Source organism: Microtus oregoni, unplaced genomic scaffold (assembly GCF_018167655.1).
Source record: "Microtus oregoni isolate MIOR12 unplaced genomic scaffold, Mior012 000134F_ref0000037, whole genome shotgun sequence".
In the NCBI taxonomy this organism is placed as follows: domain Eukaryota; kingdom Metazoa; phylum Chordata; class Mammalia; order Rodentia; family Cricetidae; genus Microtus; species Microtus oregoni.
Window position 1 is genome coordinate 908666 of NW_024544778.1, and position 23387 is coordinate 932052.

At 50.3% G+C, this 23387-nt stretch overlaps 1 protein-coding gene and 1 long non-coding RNA gene across 2 annotated transcripts in view; one reads left to right on the forward strand and one right to left on the reverse strand.

Annotated features, from left to right (window-relative positions):
• Positions 1-23387, reverse strand: part of LOC121444575 (coiled-coil domain-containing protein 57-like) — a 95981-nt gene that overhangs the window by 3707 nt on the left and 68887 nt on the right. The gene's annotated exons all lie outside the window — the stretch shown is intronic.
• Positions 3143-14294, forward strand: LOC121444577. The gene is made up of 3 exons (XR_005973803.1): positions 3143-3162; positions 12946-13055; positions 14029-14294. It is a non-coding gene; the product is annotated as an uncharacterized LOC121444577 (long non-coding RNA).

Here is a 23387-nt window from a genome sequence, read left to right on the forward strand (position 1 = left end):
CCGAGATGTCTGACTACCAAAGGGCAGTACTTTCTGAGCCTCAGCTCTGGCCCCAGCAGCCATCTTCAAAGCTACTATCCCAGCTGCTTGGCTCCAGGATGTCATGTGACCTCCCAGCTCTATGGTTGCCCTGATGTGGCTTTCCAAAGGACAGGACTCAGTGAGGTCTCCAGAACCTGTCTTGGGGCTGAGGAGGGCTTGCCCTGGGCCCTGACTGCAGCCCAGGACTCAGTCTAAGCTGTGTTCCTGGGCTCAGCTGACATTTCCAGGTCGTCCTGAGCTTGGCTGCTCCAGCCAGCCCGACTTCGGGGGTTAACCAGCCCTCACTGCGACCTCTCCTGTCCCCATGGGACCTGTGTGCACCCCAGATCTCTTTTTTCAACATGAGCTCCTCTTTCCATCCTGCTTATCGATCAGGTCGCATTACACCCTCTGGCCCTTCGAACGCTTGGAGGCTCCCTACCACAGTTTGGCCTGCACGGGTGAATACAGCCAGCGTTCCCATTCCTGTCCCAGACCCCTGCCTCATGCCTCACCATGGGGAACCCAACGCTGCATGGCCAGCACTTGGGCTCCGTTCACAGGACTGCTGACCACCATGTCCCCTGAGCTCTGTACAGCAGAAGAGCAAGGACCTCAGCTAAAGCCACTGCCATGGAGTTCAGGAAATGGAGCCTGGGTGGTGTGGTCCCACCATCCCTCCTGAAGGTTACTTCGCCAGGCGTGGACACTGGGCCTCTCTTTCTTGCTGTCCTGCCTACAGCAAGTCATCGAATAGGGAACACCTACAGAGAGTGGCTGTGCCTACCAAGTACTTGCCTCTTTAACAACCTGTTCTGATTCTAATTCTGCCTCTGCAGGGGGTGGGGGACAGGGTTGAGGACAGCAGTGACAGCTGCAGGAGGAGCTGTACTGTGAGGTGGCCTGAGAACTGGCTTGGGAAGACACAATAGTGTGGGCAGAAAGTGAGAGAGAGAGAGAGAGAGAGAGAGAGAGAGAGAGAGAGAGAGAGGTGGGAGGTGTCTGGGCATCTGTGAACCTGCTTCAGGACCCTCACGTGTGGAATTCCATGTGTGTTCAGGTGCTGTGTAGCTCAGATTTCTCTGCAGATGGCTGACTTGATGAAATGACAGGAACTTTTGCAGGGTCTATCAGCTTGAGACTCCTGAGCATCTTAGGCTATGTCAGAGCAGGTCAAGGCTGGTGAGGGACTGTGAGGCCCTCGGTGATGGCTACACTGTGGGCAGCGAGCAAGCCCCTCGGTACCTGCATCTCACCTCACTGTGGCACCTCAGGGTTGTGGCATCTCCGGGCTGCTGTGTCTTAGCTTTTCTCTGCTTTCCTGGCCCAGGACAGCTGAATGTGGCAATCTTCCCCTCATCTACCAGTGTGGCCTTATGGGGAGAGGCTGTGCTGGCCACGTTGACACAGGCTGCCCAGCTTGCTCAAGACATTATGGGCGTCTGGCCAGGTCAAAGGCCTCCTCTGAAATCATTCTCTGCAGTTCTGGCCAATGAGCCTTTGGACCCCATGAGCTGATTTCTGTCCCCCCAGGAAGGAGAGGCAGAGGATGACATGCCTGTAGCACATGCAGGGAGGGTACACTAACCCAGGCAGCAGGCCTGAGGGCCAGGGCCAGAGGCACAGGCTGTGCTCTGGGACCTGGGAATGCCTCTGCCACCCTTTCAGCCCTCAGCTTCGGCATGCCACTCTGTGAAGGACGGACGGGAGACCTACTTACTAGACGGAACGTGGGGGGCACCTCAGGGAGAGGCCAGCTTTATCCAGCCTAAGGCAAAACGTCCTGGGTCCACAGGACCAGTGGACAGGATTGCTTTGCAGTTTCCAGGACAAACGGGCTTTGCCGAGCTGGGGGAGGGGTGCTCAGGGACTGTATGAAGGTAGCCATTGTTCAGTGTTATGCTTCTATGGTTTAGGGATGCAGGATCAGTACTACAGATTAGTGAGCCAGTGTCTACACTGAGGTGAGGGTCCTCCTGGGAGCACTGAGGCTCCCTCCACACCAGTGAGTGCTCGTGATGTTTCAAGGACAGGCAGGATAGCTACAGGGCCTGAGTCACCATGAGGAGAGGGGAGGTTTCTGGATCCACAGGCTGGGCCCCTGCGTCAGTCTCAAAGATAGGAATTCACGTAGTAAGATGAATAGGTGTTCCCAGGCAGTGGCCTCTCCCTCCCTTCCTCTGTACCTTCTTGAGTCATGCGCACACTGGCTTAGGGGCACTTGATGCTTCCACGTGTTTGGGTTTTTGTTTGTTTGTTTGTTTTGTTTGTGTGTGTTTTCTGAGACAAATTTTCTCTGTTTATATAACAGTCCAGGCTGTCTTGGAACTCGCTCTGTAGACCAGGCTGGCCTCGAATTTACAGAGATCCACCTGCCTCTGCCTCCCTAGTGCTGGGATTAAAGGCGTGCTGTGTGTTTTGTTTTTTCGAGACAGGGTTTCTCTGTGTAGCCATGGCCATCCTGGACAACCAGGCTGGCCTCAGACTCACAGAGATTCATCTACCTCTGCCTCCTGAGTGCTGGGATTGGAGGCGTGCGCCACGAAACTGGCTCATGCTCTCCATGCTGGAGGCCAGAGGCCACTGTCCTCAGGGCCGGGTCAGATTCCTTGACAGGCCACTGGGGCCTCTGGTCACTAGGACACTGCAGGGAGGTGGCATCTGCTGGGTTCCAAATGTTTGACCCCCATCTGTCTCCACCCCACTATAGGTGGCAGCAGGGTCCCCGTATCCAGATCTGCTACACAGTGACATGAACTTTGCAGATTATTTATAGTTTAAGCCATAGAATGAAGTTTGCTGTCAGCCTGTTACTGGTGTTCCATTTTAGACAAAAGTCAACGGTGCCACAGTGTACACGGTGTCTGTCTTCAAGCCACAAGAAACACACCAAGAAAACACCAACCCCTAATTTCTCCAGAACCCAAACAACCTCTCACTTGTAGTTCTCAGGGACAAGCCTGACAGGGACGTGGCCTTTGGCCCTTCTAGACTGATTAGTTCAAATTTAATTAGGAAGGGCACATTTCCTAATCCCGAGCATGAGTGAAATGTTTTATCAGAAACTTGCTGCCAGGGTACCCAGCTAGTTACCCGAGAGCTAGCTCCTGTTGCCTGGGCTGTGAGGAAGTCAGGAAGCAGGTAGGTGCCTGGTTGTGTGTGTGTGTGCGTGTGTGCGTGGTGTGTGTGTGTGTGTGGTGTGTGTGGTGTGTGTGGTGTGTGTGTGTGGTGTGTGTGTGTGGTGTGTGTGTGTGGTGTGTGTGTGTGTGTGTGGTGTGTGTGTGTGTGGTGTGTGTGGTGTGTGTGTGTGTGTGGTGTGTGTGTGTGTGGTGTGTGTGGTGTGTGTGTGTGTGGATGTGTGTGTGTGTGTGGTGTGTGTGTGTGTGGATGTGTGTGTGTGTGTGTGTGTGGTGTGTGTGGTGTGTGTGTGGTGTGTGTGTGTGGATGTGTGTGTGGCGTGTGTGTGTGCTATGTGTGTGTGGTGTGTGTGTGTGCTATGTGTGTGTGTGTGTGGTGTGTGTGTGGTGTGTGTGTGGTGTGTGTGTGGTGTGTGTGTGGTGTGTGTGTGTGGTGTGTGTGTGTGTGTGGTGTGTGTGTGGTGTGTGTGTGTGTGTGTGGTGTGTGTGTGGTGTGTGTGGTGTGTGTGTGGTGTGTGGTGTGTGTGTGTGGTGTGTGTGTGTGTGGTGTGTGTGGTGTGTGTGTGGTGTGTGTGTGTGCTATGTGTGTGTGTGTGGTGTGTGTGTGTGGATGTGTGTGTGGCGTGTGTGTGTGTGGTGTGTGTGGTGTGTGTGTGGTGTGTGTGGTGTGTGTGTGTGGTGTGTGTGTGGTGTGTGTGTGTGTGTGGTGTGTGTGTGGTGTGTGTGTGGTGTGTGTGTGGTGTGTGTGTGTGGTGTGTGTGTGTGTGTGGTGTGTGTGTGGTGTGTGTGTGTGTGTGTGGTGTGTGTGTGTGTGTGGTGTGTGTGTGGTGTGTGTGTGTGTGTGTGGTGTGTGTGTGGTGTGTGTGTGGTGTGTGTGTGTGTGGTGTGTGGTGTGTGTGTGTGGTGTGTGTGTGGTGTGTGTGTGGTGTGTGTGTGTGTGGTGTGTGGTGTGTGTGTGGTGTGTGTGTGTGGTGTGTGGTGTGTGTGTGTGTGGTGTGTGTGTGTGGTGTGTGTGTGGTGTGTGTGTGGTGTGTGTGTGGTGTGTGTGTGGTGTGTGTGCTATGTGTGTGTGGTGTGTGTGTGTGTGTGGTGTGTGTGTGTGAAGGGAGACAGTGGGAGGGAGATGTGCACTCCTTGCTCCTCCATTGCTGACTCCAGGGCGCAGTTTTCAAGGGTAAGGATGAAGGGCAGCACTGTTGACCTGGGGTCAGACTCAACCCAAACTCTCCTGCATCTTCGTTTTGAATTGTAAACAGAACTTTTCAGGTACTACAGGTATATAGGTTCTTATAGGTGGAGGGAGGCCGGGCGGTGGTGGTGCATGCCCTTAATCCCAGCACTCGGGAGGCAGAGGCAGGTGGATCTCTGTGAGTTCGAGGCCAACCTGGTCTACAAGAGCTAGTTCCAGGACAGCTCCATGCCTACCGAGAAACCCTGTCTTGAAAAAGAAACCCCAAAAAACAAAACAAAACAAAGCAAAAAATGTGGAGAGAGAATTCTCATTTACGTTTTTGTTTTTTTGTTTGTTTTTTTGTCCTGGCTGTCCTGAAATCCACAGCTCTTGAGCTCACTGAGATCCACCTGCCTCGAGTGCTGAGATTGAAGATGAGCTCCACACCAGAACTGTCTCAGAGGCACTTCTAGAGCAGGGAGCAGTCAGGTGTGATGGTGCACACGTTTGAACCCAGCACTGGACAGGCAGAGACAGGAGGATCTCTGAGTTCCTGGCCTGCCAGAGTTACATGGTGAGACCCTGTCTTTTTGTTGTTTGAGACAGGGTTTTTCTGTATAGCCCTGGCTGTCCTGGAAGTCAGAGATCTGCCTGCTGCCGCCTCCTAACTGCTGTGAGTAAAGTCGTGGCCACCACCACCTGGCAGAGAGATCCCAGAGAAAGAAATGTCAGGAAATAGTCGTCTTACCTTCTCCAAATTATCTGTAAGATTAGAAAAGGACTGAGAGCCGGCCCGATGACACATACCTGTAACTCGAGAACTTGGGAGGCAGAAGTAGTAGGGTCATGAGTTCAAGCCTAGCCTGGTTTAGATAGTCTTAACTCAAAAATCCAAAAATAGCTGGGAAGTGGTGGCACACCCCTTAAATCCCAGCACTCAGGAAGCAGAGGCAGGTGGATCTCTGTGAGTTCAAGGCTAGTCTGGTCTACAGAGCGAGTTCCAGGAGTAAACTCCATAGCTATTGAGAAACCCTGTCTCGGAAAAACAAAAATTCAAAATTGGAGGACTGAGAAATGGCTCAATGGGTAAAAGTGCTAGTTGTATAAGTCTGCAACCTGAGTCCAATCCCCAGAACCCATGTGAAGGAGGGAGCTAACTCCACTAAGTTGTCCACGTGGGTGAGGGGTATGCAAGCTCTGTGCCCCCAGACACACACATACACATACCACCACCACCACCACAATAATAAATACATGAACCAGTACAACTGTACGTAGGTAAAAAAACAAACCAAACAACAGAAAAACAGGCATGGTGGCGCCTGCCATAATCACAGCCCTGTGGAGGTGGAGGTAGGAAGTTGCGAGTTCAAGGTCATGGCTATACAGCAAGCTCAAGACCATCTTGGGGGGTATGAGACCCTGCCTCAAAACCATAAAACATATACAGGCAAAAACAAACAAAAAAGCCAAATCAATACTAAGAGCATATCACAGCAGAGTCAAGTTCACAGCGGCCTCACACCAGGTCTGCAGTGGCTTCGACCCTCACTTGAGCGTAAAGTGCTGGGCAAGGTTTAAGACCTGTCTGTGATGACATAGCTCTATAAACCAGGGCTATAAAGTACCATTTTACAGTGCTGGGGGCAGAACTCAGGCTTTGTGCATGCTGAGCACACACTCCGGCCCAGCTAGGAGAAACGCTCAGCTGATAAAGGTCCCATTGAGAAGCAGACAGCAATCATCACATTTAGAAACTTCAGCCTAATCCCCTTCAGTTTAGGATACAACACAACTACTGTGGCCACTCCTGTTACCATGGTGCTCGGAGGCCCAGCCAGCTCTGTAAGAAAAGGAAAAGGAGTGTATGGATTGGAAGGAAGACATCATCATCCACTCAGGAGAAAGACTCAAAGCCAGATTGTAAAGGCCTATTCAGGGGCTGGGCAGGCGGCTCCACCCACACTCCAGAACCTCTCTGCAGCAGTTGTAGGACCGAACAGGCCTGCCACCACCTTGCAATAAAATTTTCCTGGCACAGCCCCAGGTGTAGCGTCCGGGCCTGGATGGGAACACTCCTCAGGGCCGGGTACCTGCTCACCAATCTAGGAAGCTAATTCTGATGCTTGCTTTATACCCTGGTTTTTAAAGTTCAAGTTCCCATTTTTTTCAAGATGAATCTCCAGACCAGTTTTTCACTTAAGCTGTTCTGGGGGGAGGGGGCTTGGGCTCCTCCACTGGCTCTGTCCTCAGGGCTCTACTAAACTCCCAGGATGCTGGGGCTCTTAGCCTGCTGTCTGCTATAATGACCTCCCTTGGTGTCCCTAAGTGCCACAAAGGAAAACAATTAAGAAATCCCTAGTGGCTTGATGAGAATTATAAGCATCCTGTTAGGATCTGCAGTGGCCACCAAACAACGCACTCAGCAGGATAAGGCACTTCCTACACAGACTTGTCTGGATTTTGTCTGCCGTGGTGAGCCATCTCTCAGGCCCCTTAAGTCATTTTTATTAAGGAGTAATTAACATACAATGGTGGGCATCTTTCTAGAACTTCCTGGCAATTCATCTACTTTTTTTTTTTTTTTTTTGGTTTTTCGAGACAGGGTTTCTCTGTAGCTTTGGAGCCTGGGATTAAAGCCTTTGGAGTGCTGGGATTAAAGGCGTGCGCCACCACCGCCCGGCAATTTATCTATTTTGTAAAGTGTGTACTCAAACACTTCAGTAAGTTTGGTTTTCCTTTTTCTTGAGCCAGAGTTTCATGTGTCCCAGGGTGGCCTCAAACTTGTGATTCTGAATTTCTGATCCTCCTGCCTCTCTCTCCTGAGTGCTGGGATTATAGGTGTGTGCCATCACTCTCCCTTTACCTAGTACTGGGGATTGATTCTTTTTTTGTTGTTGTTTTTGTTTTTTCGAGACAGGGTTTCTCTGTAGCTTTGGAGCCTCTCCTGGAACTAGCTCTTGTAGACCAGGCTGGTCTTGAATTCACAGAGATCCTTCTGCCTCTGCCTCCCGAGTGCTGGGATTAAAGGCGTGCACCACCACCGCCTGGCTGTTTTTGTTTTTTGTTTGTTTGTTTTGGAGTACTGGGCATTGAATCCAGGACTTTGTGTATGCTAGGGCAAGCACTCTACCAACTGAGCTATTTATCCAAATCCCTTTTTATCAATTCAGATGTTCCAGATATGAGTCTAATATGTTTTTGTTTGTTTACCTGTTTTGAGACAGGCTCTCACTGAGTAGCCAAAGCTGGCTTCCAATTTGTGATTCTTCTGCCTCAGCCTCTTGAGTGCTGGGAGTACGATGTATGCTGCCAGGCCTGGTGACTTTATTTGCAGTGTTGGGGGTTAAACTGGGGCCTTCCAGGGCAGACGTAATGGCTCAATGGCTAAAAGTACTTGTTGCTCTCGCAGAAGATTGGATTCACTTCCAAGCACCCATTTGGTAATTCAAAACCCTAACTCCAGTTCAGGGGAATCCAATGCCTTCTGTCTCCCGAAGGCACCAGGCACACGTATGATGCATTCACATGCAGGTAAAGCACTCTCACATACAAATAAATCTAAAAATAAAAAATTAACTGGGGCCTTCGACAGCAGATGAGTGTGCTGTCCCTGAGCGCGCGCGCGCACACACACACACACACACACACACACACACACACACACCGCCGGCCTTTTTAGTCTGTTTTTGTTTTAGAGACCGGGTCTCCCTAGTAGTAGCTCTGGCTGGTCTAGAACTCCCTATGCACACAAGCTGGCCTCAGACTCAGAGATCTCCCTGTCTTGCTTCCCAGGTGATGGAGTTAGAGGTGTGTGCTACCATGCCTGGCATTCTCCTTTGTTCTTGATGTGTTCCTGGGAGTGGACCATGTGATGCGGGAAGAGCAGTGCTTCCCGCCGGGCGTGGTGACTCTGGGGAAGCAGAGGCAGGTACAAGTCCCCCTCTCGTCCCCTCTCTTGCTTGTTATGTGGTACGTTTGCCAGTGTAGGTAGGCAGAGGGATATGGGGATCAGGCTACCACCAAAAGGTGGCAGTTACAGGTTCTTCCTAGGGGCCTTCTCAACTTGCTGAATTGTTTGGTTTTGAGAGAGTGTCTCTGTTGCCCCAGCCAGCCTAGAACTAAAGTCTCTCCCACTGTCTCAGCCTCCTCGATGCCAAAATTACAGGGCTGAGAAATCAGACCCTGGTTGAATTTATTGTTTTTTAATTAATTAAAATTTAAACATTTAAAAAATCTTCATGTGTATTTGCATGAGTTTATGTGCATCACATGCACGCGGAGGCCAGAGGGTTCTGCATCCTGGCACTAGAGTGGAATTACAGGCAGCTGTGAGCTGTCATGTCGGGGCTGGGAACCCAGTCTCAGGCCTGTGTAAGAACAGTCAGTGCTCTTAACCACCGAGCCATCTCTCCAGCCAGCTGTGTTTCAGTGATCATATTATCACCATCATATCACTATTGTTGTGCGGGCATTTGTATAGGTGTGTGTGACTCCAAGTGCACACATGTGGAGGTTAGGGACAACTTTCAGGACTCGGTTATCTCTCTCTCTCTCTCTCTCTCTCTCTCTCTCTCTCTCTCTTCATTTGTTTTGGTTTTTGAGACAGGATTTCTGTGAGGCCTGGCTGTACCTGCCTCTGCCTCCAGAGTGTTGGAATTAAAGCCTTACCACCACTCCTGAGAAGTTCTTACCATCGCAGGCTTGGGCCATCAGGCTAGTGGGGCAGGCACTTGTTTTACTTGCTGCCCCAACTTGAAGTTTTGAATGGCTGTTGTTTTCAGACCACGGCTCACTGGGATTACATGTGCCACAATGCCCCATTGATTTTTTTTTGTTTGTTTGTTTCAGACAAAATCTCACCATGAACTCTGCCTGTCCTGGAACTTACTCTGTAGACCAGGCTGGCCTCAAACTCACAGAGATCCACCTGCCTCTGTCTCCTGAATGCTGGATTTTTTTCCTTTTTGGGTGGTGGTTCAAAACAGGGCTTCACTGTGTAGCCCTGGCTGTCCTGGAACTCGCTATATAGACCAGGCTGGACTCAAATTCAAAGAGTCACCCGTCTCTGCCTCCCAAGTGCTAGAAAGGACGCATTACAATTGACTGCACATTTAAAAAAAAATCATGAACATTTGTGACTTTTTTTTTTTACATCTAAGCTTTCAGGAAAATGTTTACGACAAGGCTAGTGTGGTGGTTCACACACTTAATGCCAGCACCAGAGTCAGAGGCAGAGGGATCTCTGTGAGTTTCAGGTAAGCTGAGTCTACACAGTGAGGTTCAGGACAGCCAGGGCAAACCATGTCTCAAAAAAGAAAAGAAGGAAGGGCGGAAGGGAGGGAGGGAAGGAGGGAGGACGAACAAATGAGAGGCTGGGTTTGGTGGCTTACACTGTAATTTTAGCACCTGAGAGGCGGATATACAGGAGGATTACAAGTCAAAATCAAATTAAAAGAGAGAGGCAATGTGGTTGGGCAGGGGTGAGCGTTGAGTTGGAAAGATCCTCACCTTCCATCCGATTCCCTCAGTACTGGGCACAGGGTCACTGTAATTCAAACCTCCAACACATCCGGCTGTGGGTGACATTACAACTCCTGGTCAGCCCCCTACGGCTTCCACCTCAACTACTTCCCTGCCCATGGGCCTGGGAGGAAAGCCCATGCAGGTTCATGGACCTTACCTATTTTCTTTGATGGTGGTGTCTGAATATCACCTCCATCGGGAAGGTAGCTGAGACCTGGGTTCTCTTTACAGATTCTTCATGCATTTTACAAAAGTCTTGTTTCCGTGTATTCATGAATACAGTCAATTCGATTGAGAAAATTCTGCCTTTGGCCTCTTGGTCAGCTTTACAAGCAAAATGCGTGTAGGCTCCGGTGCAAACACTGGAGTCAGCATGGCTGCGGTACCCAAACTCAGCCACACGTCTTGTGGCATCATGGCATAGTGAGTGCTTTGGTCTTTGTCCCTATTTCCTGGTGCATAATTGCTAACATCATAATGGAGTCATGCCTTAGTATCCACAGGGGCTCAGCTCTAGGCCAACTCCCTCCCCCACACTAATATATACCCTAGTCCCCATACAGAATGTCCATGTGTTTGCCTGGAAGTCTTGAATAAGCCCACTGACTCTAAATCAGCTCTCCTGAGTTCATATAATCTCTTTCTTTTCTGAGACAGGGTTTCTCTATGTAACCCTGACTGTCCTGGAACTCGCTCTGTAGACCAGGCTGACCTCAGACTCAGAGATCAGCCTGCCTCTGCCTCCTGTGTGCTGGGATTAAAGGTGTGCACCACCAACATCGGCTCCATAATTTCTCATACAATATAATGTTCTCCCAATAAATACCTGCTGTACTGTGTTACTGGAGATGATAGAAAAAGGTATGTACATGTTTAATAAAATTCAGCTTTAAAAAGCAACTTTTGCTTTATGGTGGTGGTGCAGGCCTTTAATCCCAGCACTTGGGAGGCAGAGGCAGGAGGATCCCTGTGAGTTCCAGGCCAGCCTGGTCTACAGAGAGAGTTCTAGGACAGCCAGGGCAGCATGGAGAAATCCTGTCTCTAAAAAACGAAAAAAGAGAGAAAGAAAGTATTAAGGTGTGGTGTACGGTCCCTGGAGATAAAGCTAGGGAAGTTGGAGCTCAGTACGGTGGCTCACACCTGTTTTTGCTTCAGCACTTTGGAGGCCAAGACAGGAAGACTACTGCCTAAATTGGAATTACGGGCCTTAGCTAAAAAGGTTATTTCAGTTACTTTCCTTGCTGGGGATGTAGCTCAGTGGCCGTACCTGCCTATAGTGTACACGATCCTGGGCTCAATCCGCTCAGCACTGCAGAATTAACTGACTAGATAAATGACTTTCTTTGTAAGGCTGACCTTGGCAGCTAGAAAGGTGGGAAAGTAGCTGATTACAGAGCACTGGTTCACTTCAGGAAGGCTGTTTGGAGGAAGGATTAGGGCTGAAAGTGGCCTGTCTGGGAATTATTTGGGAAAAAGGTCTGGGAGGCTTTACGTTGGACAGGGACCGTGGCCTCAGCAATTCCATGCTGACATTTAGCTTGGTCTGCAGACCCATGGCGAACCCCAGAAGTGCCCTGTTATTTCTACACACCTGCTTTGCCGCTGGGTCCCGAATCACCACCAGCTGGGGCTGGGAGCCGTTTCCTCCGTCTTGGGCCATCGCTTCTGGGCTCCTTTTTCCCTCTAGAGATTTTATTTTTATGTGTGCTATGTCTGCATGTATGTAGACGCACCAGGTGTGCTGTGCTCTAGTTTTGGAAGCACACTCAGGATTGCTGTGTCCTGCCTGCCTCACAGACAATTTCATCTGGAACACTCCTTGTTGAGATGTCTACTTTACCTTAATCCTTCCACAGAGAAATTAGCCTAAAGCAGCTGTGTTAGCCCGTCAGTTATTTTTCCATTGCAGGATTCTTGGTTTTCTTTTTTGTTTGTTTTTGGAGACAGGGTTTCTCTACGTAACAGTTTTGGCTTTGTAGACCAGGCAGACCTTGAACTCGCTGAGATCTGCCTGCTTCTGCCTCCCAAGTGCTGTGATTATAGGCGTAGACCACCACCATAAAGCAAAAATTGCTTTTTAAAGATGAATTTGTATTAAACATGCCACCACCACCCAACCTGATTCTCGGCTTTCTTAATCTGTCTTTAGTTTTTTTTTTAAAGAGAGGTGTGTGTGTGTGTGTGTGTGTGTGTGTGTGTGTAGGGGTCTCAGTGGAGTGGTGACCTACTTCTGTAATCTCAGCAGACAGGAGGAAGAGTTCAAGGTCACTCTGGGCTGTGTTAGACCCAGTCTTAGAAAAAAAAACTGGGTGTGGTGGCGCAAACCTTTAGCCCTAGAGCATTTGGGATATAGAGGCAGGTGGATCTCTGTGAGTTCAAGGCCAGCCTGGTCTACAAAGCCAGTTCCAGAACAGGCTTGATGGGGCTGGAGAGATGACTCAGTGGTTGAGAGCACTGGATTCTCTTCCAGAAGACTCAAGCTCTATCCTCAGCTCACAACTGTCTCTGACTCTAGTCCAGAGTGTATATGCTCTCTTCTGGCCTCAGACATACATGTAGGCAGAACATCCATGTGTACAAAATATACGTGCTTCCTGTGCTGGTCAGCGACTTCTTGGTTCATTTGACCCACCTGCCTTGTTCTCAGGAGTAGTTGTGACTGACTGACTACACAGGTGTCTCGGGAGTAGCTGTGACTACACAGGTGTGTGTCACCGCATGATGTGTAGACTCCTGAGAACTGGACATAACTGAATCTGGGCTCTTTACTCCCAGTTAGTTAACAGAGTGTTGTTGTTGTTGTTTTTTTTTTTTTTTTGGTTTTTTTCGAGACAGGGTTTCTCTGTGGTTTTGGAGCCTGTCCTGGAACTAGCTCTGTAGACCAGGCTGGCCTCGAACTCACAGAGATCTGCCTGCCTCTGCCTCCCAAGTGCTGGGATTAAAGGCGTGCGCCACCATCGCCTGGCAACAGAGTGTTTTGATCATGACATTAGATATACTTTATTGCATGAGGTTGGAGATTATTCTCTTACACATGCCAGGCAAGACTTTTTTTGCTTGTTTTTCTTTTCTTTCTTTTTTTCTGTGTAGCCTTAGCCATTCTGGAACTCTTACCTTGGCTTCCCACATACTAGGATGACACACGTGTGTCTCCGTGCTTACTTATGCGGTGTTGGCATGAATGGAACCACGGATTCTAGGTAAGCACTCCTATCAAGTGAATGTCCTCAGCCCCCTAGTGTTCTAACAAACACCAGGGTGGATGGAACCACGGATTCTAGGTAAGCACTCCTATCAAGTGAATGTCCTCAGCCCCCTAGTGTTCTAACACCAGGGTGGATGGAACCACGGATTCTAGGTAAGCACTCCTATCAAGTGAATGTCCTCAGCCCCCTAATGTTCTAACACTGAGCTACATTCAGGCCATAGTGGCTTCTGTCTGTCTGTCTATCTATCTATCTATCTATCTATCTATCTATATCTATATAATTTGATTTTTTTCCTTCAGAGGCTCTAGCTGTCGTGGAACACATTCTTTTCTTTTTATCTTTTATCTTTTTTTTTTTTTTTGAGACAGGGCTTTTTTGTCCTGGAACTTGCTCTGCAGACCAGGCTGGCCTTGAACTCACAGAGGTCCGCCTGCCTCTGCCTGTGGGGTTAAAGGACTGCACCGCCACACCTAGCTGGGCATTTTCTTGCATCACTGAACTTCCCTTCTGTTTCTCAAAGAAGCCTGGGCTGCCATCTAGGCACCTGAAGACCTCCTGCAGCGGCTCCTGCTGTGCCACATTCCCTGGGAATGTCCCTTGCATTGTCTGGAGCCTGAGCACCCCAACCTGGCAGAGTTCTGGAGACTTCTTTTTATTAGCATTTTTTTCCTCTTCCTCCCCTTAACTCTTCTTTAGGTCTCTCTCCCTGTTTCTTGAGGTCTCAGCTATATACCCTATGCTGACTTAAAATGTTTTTTGGGGGGGTTGTTGGGACAGAGTCCCACGTGTGGTCCTGGCTGACCTTGATCCTGTGGCGTCCTCTTGCACTCTGGTGGACAAACAGAGCCCTGGGCAGGCCCGACAGGGCTCCAGCACCCAGGGAGCCTTCAGCCCCCAGCCTCACGTGTGGATGTGTCGTAGGGTATTGAAGGCTCTTGTCTGCATAGTTCCTCTCTTTCTTTAGACTTGGCCTCAACTGCCACCCTTCCCTGCCTCTCCAAGTTCCGTTCTCCATCTCCTCAGCCTGTACCGCCTGCTCACCACTGTTCCTTGCAGCCCAAAGTGGCCTCCATTCAGATGACCTGGTGACCTGGAATTGGCCTCTGTCCCTCTACCCAGGGTGCTGGCAGTGATGCCCATCCTCCTATCTGCACACAGCTGTTTGGTATCTCGGCGAATCTGGTTCTTATCACCACAGCTTGCTAAGCAGGAGTGAGTGCCAGACATTCTATAGCCCTAGAATAAATACCACTAAAAAGCAAGCCAATGTGATTATTTCTAAACGTATTTGCTTTGTTTCAGAAGTGACTTCAACATGTTGCTTTCCTGAGTGGCTATCATCATTTCCTCGTAACCATTTCAAAAAACCAACAGATCTCGGAGGCACTGAGCCTCAGCATTGTGGAGTCTCCTTCGCCCTGAAGGAATTCAGCGCAGGCAGCAAACAGGTTGCTCGTTCGCTTCAGGATCTGTACGGTTTGCTTGATTCATTTTTTCTAAAGCACTTTTTTCCCTTTTTTTTTTTTTTTATAAAAAAATACTTTTAAGCCGGGCAGTGGTGGTGCACTCCTGTAATCCCAGCACTTGGGAGGCAGAGACAGGCGGATCTCTGTGAGTTCGAGGCCAGCCTGGTCTACCAAGGGAGTTCCAGGACAGGCTCCAAAGCTACAGAGAAACCCTGTCTCGAAAAACCAAAAAAAAAAAAAAAAAACAAAAAAAACTTTTATTGTATGTGAGATTGTGTTGGAACCCCAGCAACTGGAGTCCTGACAACTGTAAGCCGCTATGCGGGTGTCTGGACTCAAACTCGGGTTCTCTGGAAGAACAGCCAGTACTCGTAACTACGGAGCCACCTCTCCAGCGCTTGCACTGGTTCTGCAGAGGCAGATCCGAGACGCGGTGGGGTATGCACAGGCCTCAGAGAAGTGTCACTGGCAGAAGGCTCCCATCCAGGAGCAGGGACCAGGCTACAGGCAGAGATGCCGAGAAACAGGGAGGAGCCTTGGTCTCTTGGCTGTGGAGCAAGGCCTCTGTGAGGGTGGGCCGGGGGACGTGACCCAGGTCTGCACAGGGCTCTCTGCCCTCCCAGAGCTGTTCCCAGGCTCTTCTTGGTCTGTATAGCTCACTCTGGCTACCAGGCCGTATGTCCACCTTCCCTGGGTTACTGAGACCTAGGGGACTCTGTCCATTCTCCTGTGTGAGGAGCAGGCGGGAAAGGAATGCGGTGTTCTGGATTGGCTTACACAGTCACGCGCTGTTCTTGGAGGCCCCGTCCCCAGCTCTTCACTTGGGTTTCCTTATCACAAATATGCATCACACCAGTGCATTACTGTCTCCCACGAGGACGTCTTGGCTGCTCTCCTGAGCTCTCCTGTGTTTCACAAGAGACACCAAGCGCCTGTGGAGGCCAGACAGTGGCAGGTCTGCTAACAGGGACTCCAGGTTAAGAAGCGTCAGAGGAGGGCAGGTTGGGGCTAAGACTAACAGATCAGGAAGGCATCATCCTGACAGCCACACCAGCATCCTGAGGCTAGCCTGTTTGCCTGATAGGGTTAGAGCAGAGACTGCCCCGTCTTTGCTTTCCTTTAGGCCTTTTCATTTCTTTCCTCCCTGCTTCCTCTTTCTTTTCTCTCCTGTCTCCCCTCCTTCCCTTCCTTCAACAATTTTTATCTTTCGTGTGTGTGTGTGTTGCCCACCTGTATAACATATGTACCACGTGCATGCCTGGTGCCCATGGAGGTCAGAAGAAGGTGTCAGAGTGTTGGAGTTTCTGGAACTGGAGTTATGGATGGTTGTGAGCCATCATATGGGAGCTGGAATTGACCTCAAGTCCTCTGCAAAGCAACAAGTGCCTTTAACCACTGACCCATCTCTCCAGTGCTCAAACTCAGAGATCTGCCTGCCTCTGCCTCCCAAAGTGCTGGGATCAAAGGCATGGGCCACTGTGCCTGGCTATAGCCACTACTCTTAACCGCTGAGTCATCTTGCCAGTGCTCCAGGCAGGCCGGTTTCCATTGACAGTGAGGCTGCTGTTCGGGCCTACGAGGCTGTCCAGTGAGACGGAGGCCAGCCTGGCTGCAGGAGTGTGCTGCTTCCCAAAAACTTCTGGGATTAGCCTGTAAATGGTTTAACTCATGAAGTGCTAATGTTCAAACATGAACATTTTAATTTAATTAAGTTTTTAAGTTTTAAAAAAAGATTTATTTGTATAGATATTCTTCCCTGCATGTTAAGTGTGTGCACTGGATGTACGTCCAGTCAGAAAAGGGTGTCGGATGCCCTGGAACTGAAGTTAGAGATGGTTGTGAGCAGTGACAGGAGTGTTGGGTTGGGAATCAAATCCAGGTCCTTGGTAGGTAAAAGAAACAGGGTTGGGTTTTGTTTGTTTGTTTGTTTTTTTCTAAGCTATCTCTCCAGCCCTCCCCCCCTCTCTGTGTAGCCCTGGCTGCCCTAAAACTTGCTCTGCAGACCAGGCTGGTATCAAACTCAGAGAGATCCACCTACCTCTGCCTCCTGAGTGCTGGATTACAGTATCTTAATTTTTATTGTATTTTATTGATGTTTTGCCTGTACGTCTGTGTGAGGGTGCTGGATTCTGGAGTTACAGACAGTTGTGAGCTGCCATGTGGGTGCTGGGAATCGAACCCGGGTCCCCTGGAAGAACAGTCAGTGCTCTTAACGGCTGAGCCTTCTTTCCAGCCTCAATATCTTAATTTTCTTTTGAGACAGGACCTCTCTGTTATGTAGCTCTGGCTGCTCTGGAACTCCATATGTAAACCCGACTGGCTCCAAACTACAGAGAGCTTAACTACCCCCCTCAGCCTCCCAAGTGCTTGGTAAAGGTGTGTGCCTAATTAGGAATTAAGGGTTCCTAATGTTTGAGACGAGGTCTCTCACTGAGTCTGGAGCATCCTGTTTCAGCTAGACTGACTTGCTTATGCCCAAGATCTGCCATGACAGGTACATGTTGCCCATCCCCACCCCCGGCTTATTTGGGTGCTGGATCTGAACTCAGGTCCTCACATTTGATCTGCAAGCACGTTCACCCACAAAGGTATCTCCTCAGGTCACAGAAAGAACTGTTTTACAACTGGCACACACCTCTAATCCTAGCACTCCAGAGGCAGGCAGGTAGATCTTTGAGTTCAATGCCAGCATGGTCTATGGAGCAGAGTAAGTTCCAGGAAGGCCAGGGCTTACACAGAGAAGAAAAACAAACAAAAGAACTGTTTTGTTTTTGTTCTCAAGGTGAACATTTTAAAGAAATGTCTAGTTTCTCTGGAAACAGAAGCTTATTGGGTCCACAGAGCCAGGGAGGAGCCACTGTGGGTGTGCCCAGGCCCAGCCCAGTGCCCTCTTCCTGACTGCTCCCCTCTCCCCCACTCTCCTTCTCTGCTGGAAACACTCAGGCCTGGAGTGCTCTCCTGGTGAGGCCTGAGGTGGAGGGTCTGGGACAGGGAAGCTCTACAACAGGCCAGACAAGGAGCAGTTGTTGAGTTCTTTCTGTTTTTTCCTCCTGGATCTCTAAGAGAAGCTTGGTGAAAGAGTGGCCACTGTTACTGTTAGCGTCTGCACAGACGCTGAGCTGTGTAAGTAGAATTTAAGAAATGGCTTTGAACTACAGGGTATTTTATCTTAATAATTCAAATGACAAACCATTTTTTTTTCTTTTGCTTTTAGACTCAAGAATGTAGCCCAGGCTAGTTTTGAATTCACTGCGTAGCCCAGGCTGGCCTTGAATTCATGATGATCCTCTTCCCTCAGCCTACCAAGGGCGAGAATTATAGGCCTGTTCCATGAGAATGAGCTAAAAAAAAATCACAACATTTTAAAGAAATAAACCAAGCCTCCCATTGCGTTGCATGATGTCCAGCCATTAGCTTGATGAGAGAAGCAGACCAACTGCAGGAGCCCGCGCTGACGGGGAGGGGCTGGGCTAGGCCCAACTAGTACCCACATTCCTCGGCACTTCCACGCCCATGACCCTCTGGCCGTGGGACAACCTTAGTCCTCCTGCTACACCTCCCTTTCCCGCCCAGTTCTGGTTGGGTCTGTGTTTTCTGGAGCTTGGGAGATCTGCATCCAGTCAGAAGCAGCTATCCGGTGACTGTGATCTGGCCTCAGTTTTCACTTGAAAATGGGGACATGGTATCTACACACCCTGCACACCTCAAACCAAGAACTTGCCTGGTACTGAGGGTCAGGCCACTCCCTCCTGGGACCCCCTCAATCCCTGGCTCCTGCAGGTATAAACCTTCGGCCCTGCCTCTAGCCTTCCAGCGCCTGTCCCTTTCCTATTAGAAGGTTCCTGTCTAGAGCACCTGTCTACCTTCCCAATTGCCCTCTGTGGCACAAATCCACATTAAACCCAACCATGAAGCTTCATCACTGCTGGGAGGGGCGGTGCCCACCTTTAATCTCAACACTCAGGAGGCAGAGGTAGGTTGATTTTTTAGTAAATTCAAGGCCAGCCTGGACTATCTTGTGCGTGGTTCTGGGTCAGTCAGTGCTATGAAGTCATACCCTATCTTAAAAGCAAGCAAACAAAAAACTAAACCAGCAACAAACTGAACAACAACAAAACAAGTGATTGCTAATTAAGGAGCTGGAAGCAGGAGGACCCGAAGTTCAAAAGTCATTTTACGCTACACAGAGTTTGAAGCAAGCCTGAACTACAGGAAACTGTTTTAAAAACAAAACAAACTGCCAGGCGGTGGTGACGCACGCTGTGACCCCAGCACTCGGGAGGCAGAGACAGGCGGATTTCTGTGAGTTTGAGGCCAGCTCAGACTATGGAGTGAGTTCCAAGATAGGCTCCAAAGCTACAGAGAAACTCTGCCTCGAACCCCACCCCCAAACCCACCCCCAAAAACTATAGACTAAAACCAAAAATGAAGTATCAATTTTCATTTATCAGACTGAGAAAAAGACAAGGGACAAAGTCCAGGGTGCTGGATGGAGAGTGTGGCTTTCCACCCTGCAGGCAACTGCAGGCACAGGGCCAGGTCTTTTCAGAACAATTTGGTAACATTTCAAACTACTCACACCTTTGACCCAGCTATTTCCCGTCTAGATAATTGTCCAACCGTGAGCTCCCACGAGCACAAGGACACAAACCACACCACCGCATCTAGTGCGGAAGACGACGTAGGGGGGACCTTGAGACAAAGGAGCTTCGCAGTGCTGTGGACCACTGAAAAGATCTGCTAGCCTGTATACTGTGAAAAGACCTCCAGAGACAATAAAGGAGCAGGCTGCCTAGGGCTACGTGCTGTAGGAAGGAAAAGGGCAAAGGTGTGTGTTTAAGGATGGTGCACCTGGCCCTGGCAGCTGGGTAGGTGGAAGGGAACTAGGCAGTGGGCGATTGGAGCAAGGCAGAGGAGGCTGGTGCTCCAGCTGAGCCTGCACAGGCTGTTTTTCGACTCAGGGAGGTGGAAGGCACAAGACAGTTGTCACTGGAGCCCCTCTCCTCCGGGGACGCAGTCTGTCCTGGGACATGTCTGCCACTTGCATACCTGGGTCAGACACCAGGGAGGCTGGACTGCACTAATTCTTGGGGAAAACATTTGGAGGCACCACTAGCTGCTCTTCAGTAAGGCAGACTGCCTCAGATCTGAGCTTTGGGAATAGGTCCTCTGGATGGGGGAGGTTTTTCTGAAGCCTCTGGCTGGGACCTGTGATCTTCAGAGGTATCTGGTCAGGTGAACAGATGGAGCAGCTGTTTTGGCCTTTGTTGGGATGCATAAGGAACCCTTCCAGTTTGATCTTTATGCTTATGTTTGGTGTTGCCGATAACCCAGGCAAGTGTCTGCCAATGGGCTAGTCTGCTCTGAAAGAGTCCCACGGTGTTGCCCGGGCTGAAGTCGATATCCCCATCTCAGAACTGTGAACAAGTTCTGTTCTGGTTTTTCCTTGTTGTGTTAGTGTCTTCTACTCCCAGTGGGTGCATGCGTGCGTGTGTGTGTGTGTGTGTGTGTGCGTGTGTGCGTGTGCGTGTGCATGCGTGTGTGTGTGTGTGTGCGCGCGCGTGTGTGTGTGTGCGTGTGTGTGTGTGCGTGTGTGTGTGTGTGTGCGTGTGTGTGTGTGTGTGCGTGTGTGTGCGTGTGTGTGCGTGTGTGTGCCTTGCGCAGGCAAGGGGAGCCTCTGTTGCTGCTATGCTGTAACCTTGCATCATCTGTCTTAATGCTTAATGTGTGGAAGGCTGCAGCAGGCTGACTCCTTCCCCAGGCATTTCCTTGCACTGGAACTTGAAAATCCACTTGTTTGGCTTCGAGAGAAAGTCTGTCCATATTTCAGTTAGGATTACACCAAAGGTTTCTTCACTATGGGGAACACCGCTGCCCTGATCATATTTAATACTTTCATGTAGGAAGTACATGTACTTTTAAAGCCTTACTTTTCTTTTCCGTTTTCCTTCCTTGAACAGGGTCTTGCTATGCACTCAGTCTGTCTTGAAACCTTTTTTTCTCCTGCTCCTGGCTACTGGAGTTATAGGCGGCACCACCAAGAGGGGAAAGCCTTCGCTGGCGGGAGGTGTGCTGGGGATGCATGGAGAACTTCCTGCGTCAGCCATCAGTCTTCCTTCCTGAAACTCTCTCTACCCTCCTGCCCTGCACCAGGCTGCAGCCCCCGCCCCCCCCCCCCCCCCCCCCCCGTCAACTCTTTGTCCTGCATACTGGCTGCTTGATATTAGGAGTCCAGCATCCAGTGCAAAGCCTCAGGTGTCCCCACCCTTGGGGACATTGCTGAAGAGATAGAAGGGACTCAATATAAATATGAGGAAGAGAACAAGGCCTGGGGTGGGGCAGTGCTAGGGTGGGCGTGAGGGACTCCAGCAGTGGGAAAGCCGACTTGTGTCTGCTGTGGGCGCTGGGCTCCTGGGCTAAGCAGTAGCACAGGGAGCAGGAGAACGGGATCCAGTCATTGGGCCAGCACTGCTCAGACAGCCTTGAGGCTTCTGCAAGAGTGAAGGTGAGAGAGGAAACCTGGCTTGCGGGTGGGTAGGTGTGTGTGTGGGGATAGAAGTCAGGGTGTGTGGGGGGATAGAAGTCAGGGTGTATAGGGGGATAGAAGTCAGGGTGTGTGTGGGGGATAGAAGTCAGGGTGTGTGTGGGGGATAGAAGTCAGGGTGTGGGGGGGATAGAAGTCAGGGTGTATGTAGGGGGATAGAAGTCAGGGTGTGTGGGGGGATAGAAGTCAGGGTGTGGGGGGGATAGAAGTCAGGGTGTATGTAGGGGGGATAGGAGTCAGGGTGTGTGTGGGGATAGAAGTCAGGGTGTGGGGGGGGATAGAAGTCAGGGTGTATGTAGGGGGGATAGAAGTCAGGGTGTGTGGGGGGATAGAAGTCAGGGTGTATAGGGGGATAGAAGTCAGGGTGTGTGTGGGGGATAGAAGTCAGGGTGTGGGGGGGATAGAAGTCAGGGTGTATGTAGGGGGATAGAAGTCAGGGTGTGTGTAGGGGGGATAGAAGTCAGGGTGTGTGTAGGGGGGATAGAAGTCAGGGTGTGTGTGGGGGGATAGAAGTCAGGGTGTGTGTGGGGGGATAGAAGTCAGGGTGTGTGTAGGGGAGGATAGACGTCAGGGTGTGTGTGGGGGGATAGAAGTCAGGGTGTGTGTGGGGGGATAGAAGTCAGGGTGTGTGTAGGGGGGATAGAAGTCAGGGTGTGTGTAGGGGGGATAGAAGTCAGGGTGTGTGTAGGGGGGATAGAAGTCAGGGTGTGTGTTGGGGGGATAGAAGTCAGGGTGTGTGTAGGGGAATAGAAGTCAGGGTGTGTGTAGGGGGATAGAAGTCAGGGTGTGTGTAGGGGGGGATAGAAGTCAGGGTATGTGGGGGGGATAGAAGTCAGGGTGTGTGTAGGGGGGATAGAAGTCAGGGTGTGTGTAGGGGGGATAGAAGTCAGGGTGTGTGTTGGGGGGATAGAAGTCAGGGTGTGTGTTGGGGGGATAGAAGTCAGGGTGTGTGTAGGGGGATAGAAGTCAGGGTGTGTGTAGGGGGGGATAGAAGTCAGGGTGTGTTGGGGGGAGATAGAAGTCAGGGTGTGTGTAGGGGAGGATAGACGTCAGGGTGTGCGGGGGGATAGAAGTCAGGGTATGTGGGGGGGATAGAAGCCTGCACAGGCTTCTGCTTCACCCCTCCCTGAGCTGCGGCCTCCTGACTGCTGCTTCCGAGTTGTCCATACCACTCTCTGCTGAAGCCACTCAGCCAAGAAGACTAAAGTGATGACCTCATCCCACTGAGACCCCTCTTCAAGCCAGCAGTGATGTACACCAGGCAAAACTCAGGGGTTGTGGGCATAATGGCTTGTGTTTATAATCCTAGCACCGAGGGGCGGAGGCAGGAAGACTGGGGCAAGTTTCAGGCTAACCAGGGCTACAGAGTAAGACCATGGCTCAAGGGTCACTTCTCACTTCTCTATGTGATCCTTGATGCACCTGTGGGGCTGACCACTTCCTCACTCTTTACAGCAACCAGGGTGTGGTTCCTGTAATTCTTGTAATCCTAGCACCTGGGATATCACTGGAAATTCAGGGCCAGACAGAAACACCAGTGAGACACAGTCTCAAAAACACAAAACAAAATAAAACAAACAACAAAAACATTAAGCGCACGTAATATACATAGTTGAAAGGACAATAAAAATAAGATAATTTAAGTAATCTAGTTTAAGGAACAGGGTTACTGCCACTTGCTTCTGTAAGTTTTGCACACACCAGCCGTGTCTGCTGCCTCTCAGGACTCTGCGTGGCTCTTCTGCTTTTGTGCTGAGATGCACAGATGAGGAGGGACAGATGTGTGGTTGCCAAACCGCACACATTTGTATTTGGGTAACTATGAGCTTATTTCAGGTGAGAGGCAGCTGGTAGTGACGTTGCTCAGGCTTTGTCATTTTGTCACTGAGTGCACTCCCACCCTTCCCCAGTGCAGCAGGCCTGTCTGTGCTGCCTCTCAGCTCCCCGTGGTGAGAAGTCAGGTTACTCTGTCCACTGCTACCTCATTCAAAAGAACGCCCTGGTGCTGGAGAGATGGCTCAGCAGGTAAGTGCTTTTCAAGAGGACCTGGGTTCAGTTCCCAGCACCCACTTTGGGCATCTTTTAACTTCCTTGTAGCTCCAGTTCCAAGGGGACCCAATGCCTCTGGCCTCCTGGGTACCTGCACTCACCCAGACCCATACCCCCCTCCTTTGGTGCTGGTAGCATTATAACTTTCTGGGTGTGGGTTTCAATATTCTGTGTGTGATTTGCTAGGCTTCCTGAGAGCCCTTTCTTCCTTGGTCCTTCTTTCTTGGATCTATTTTCTTGTTTTGTTTCTTGAATGGAGTCTCA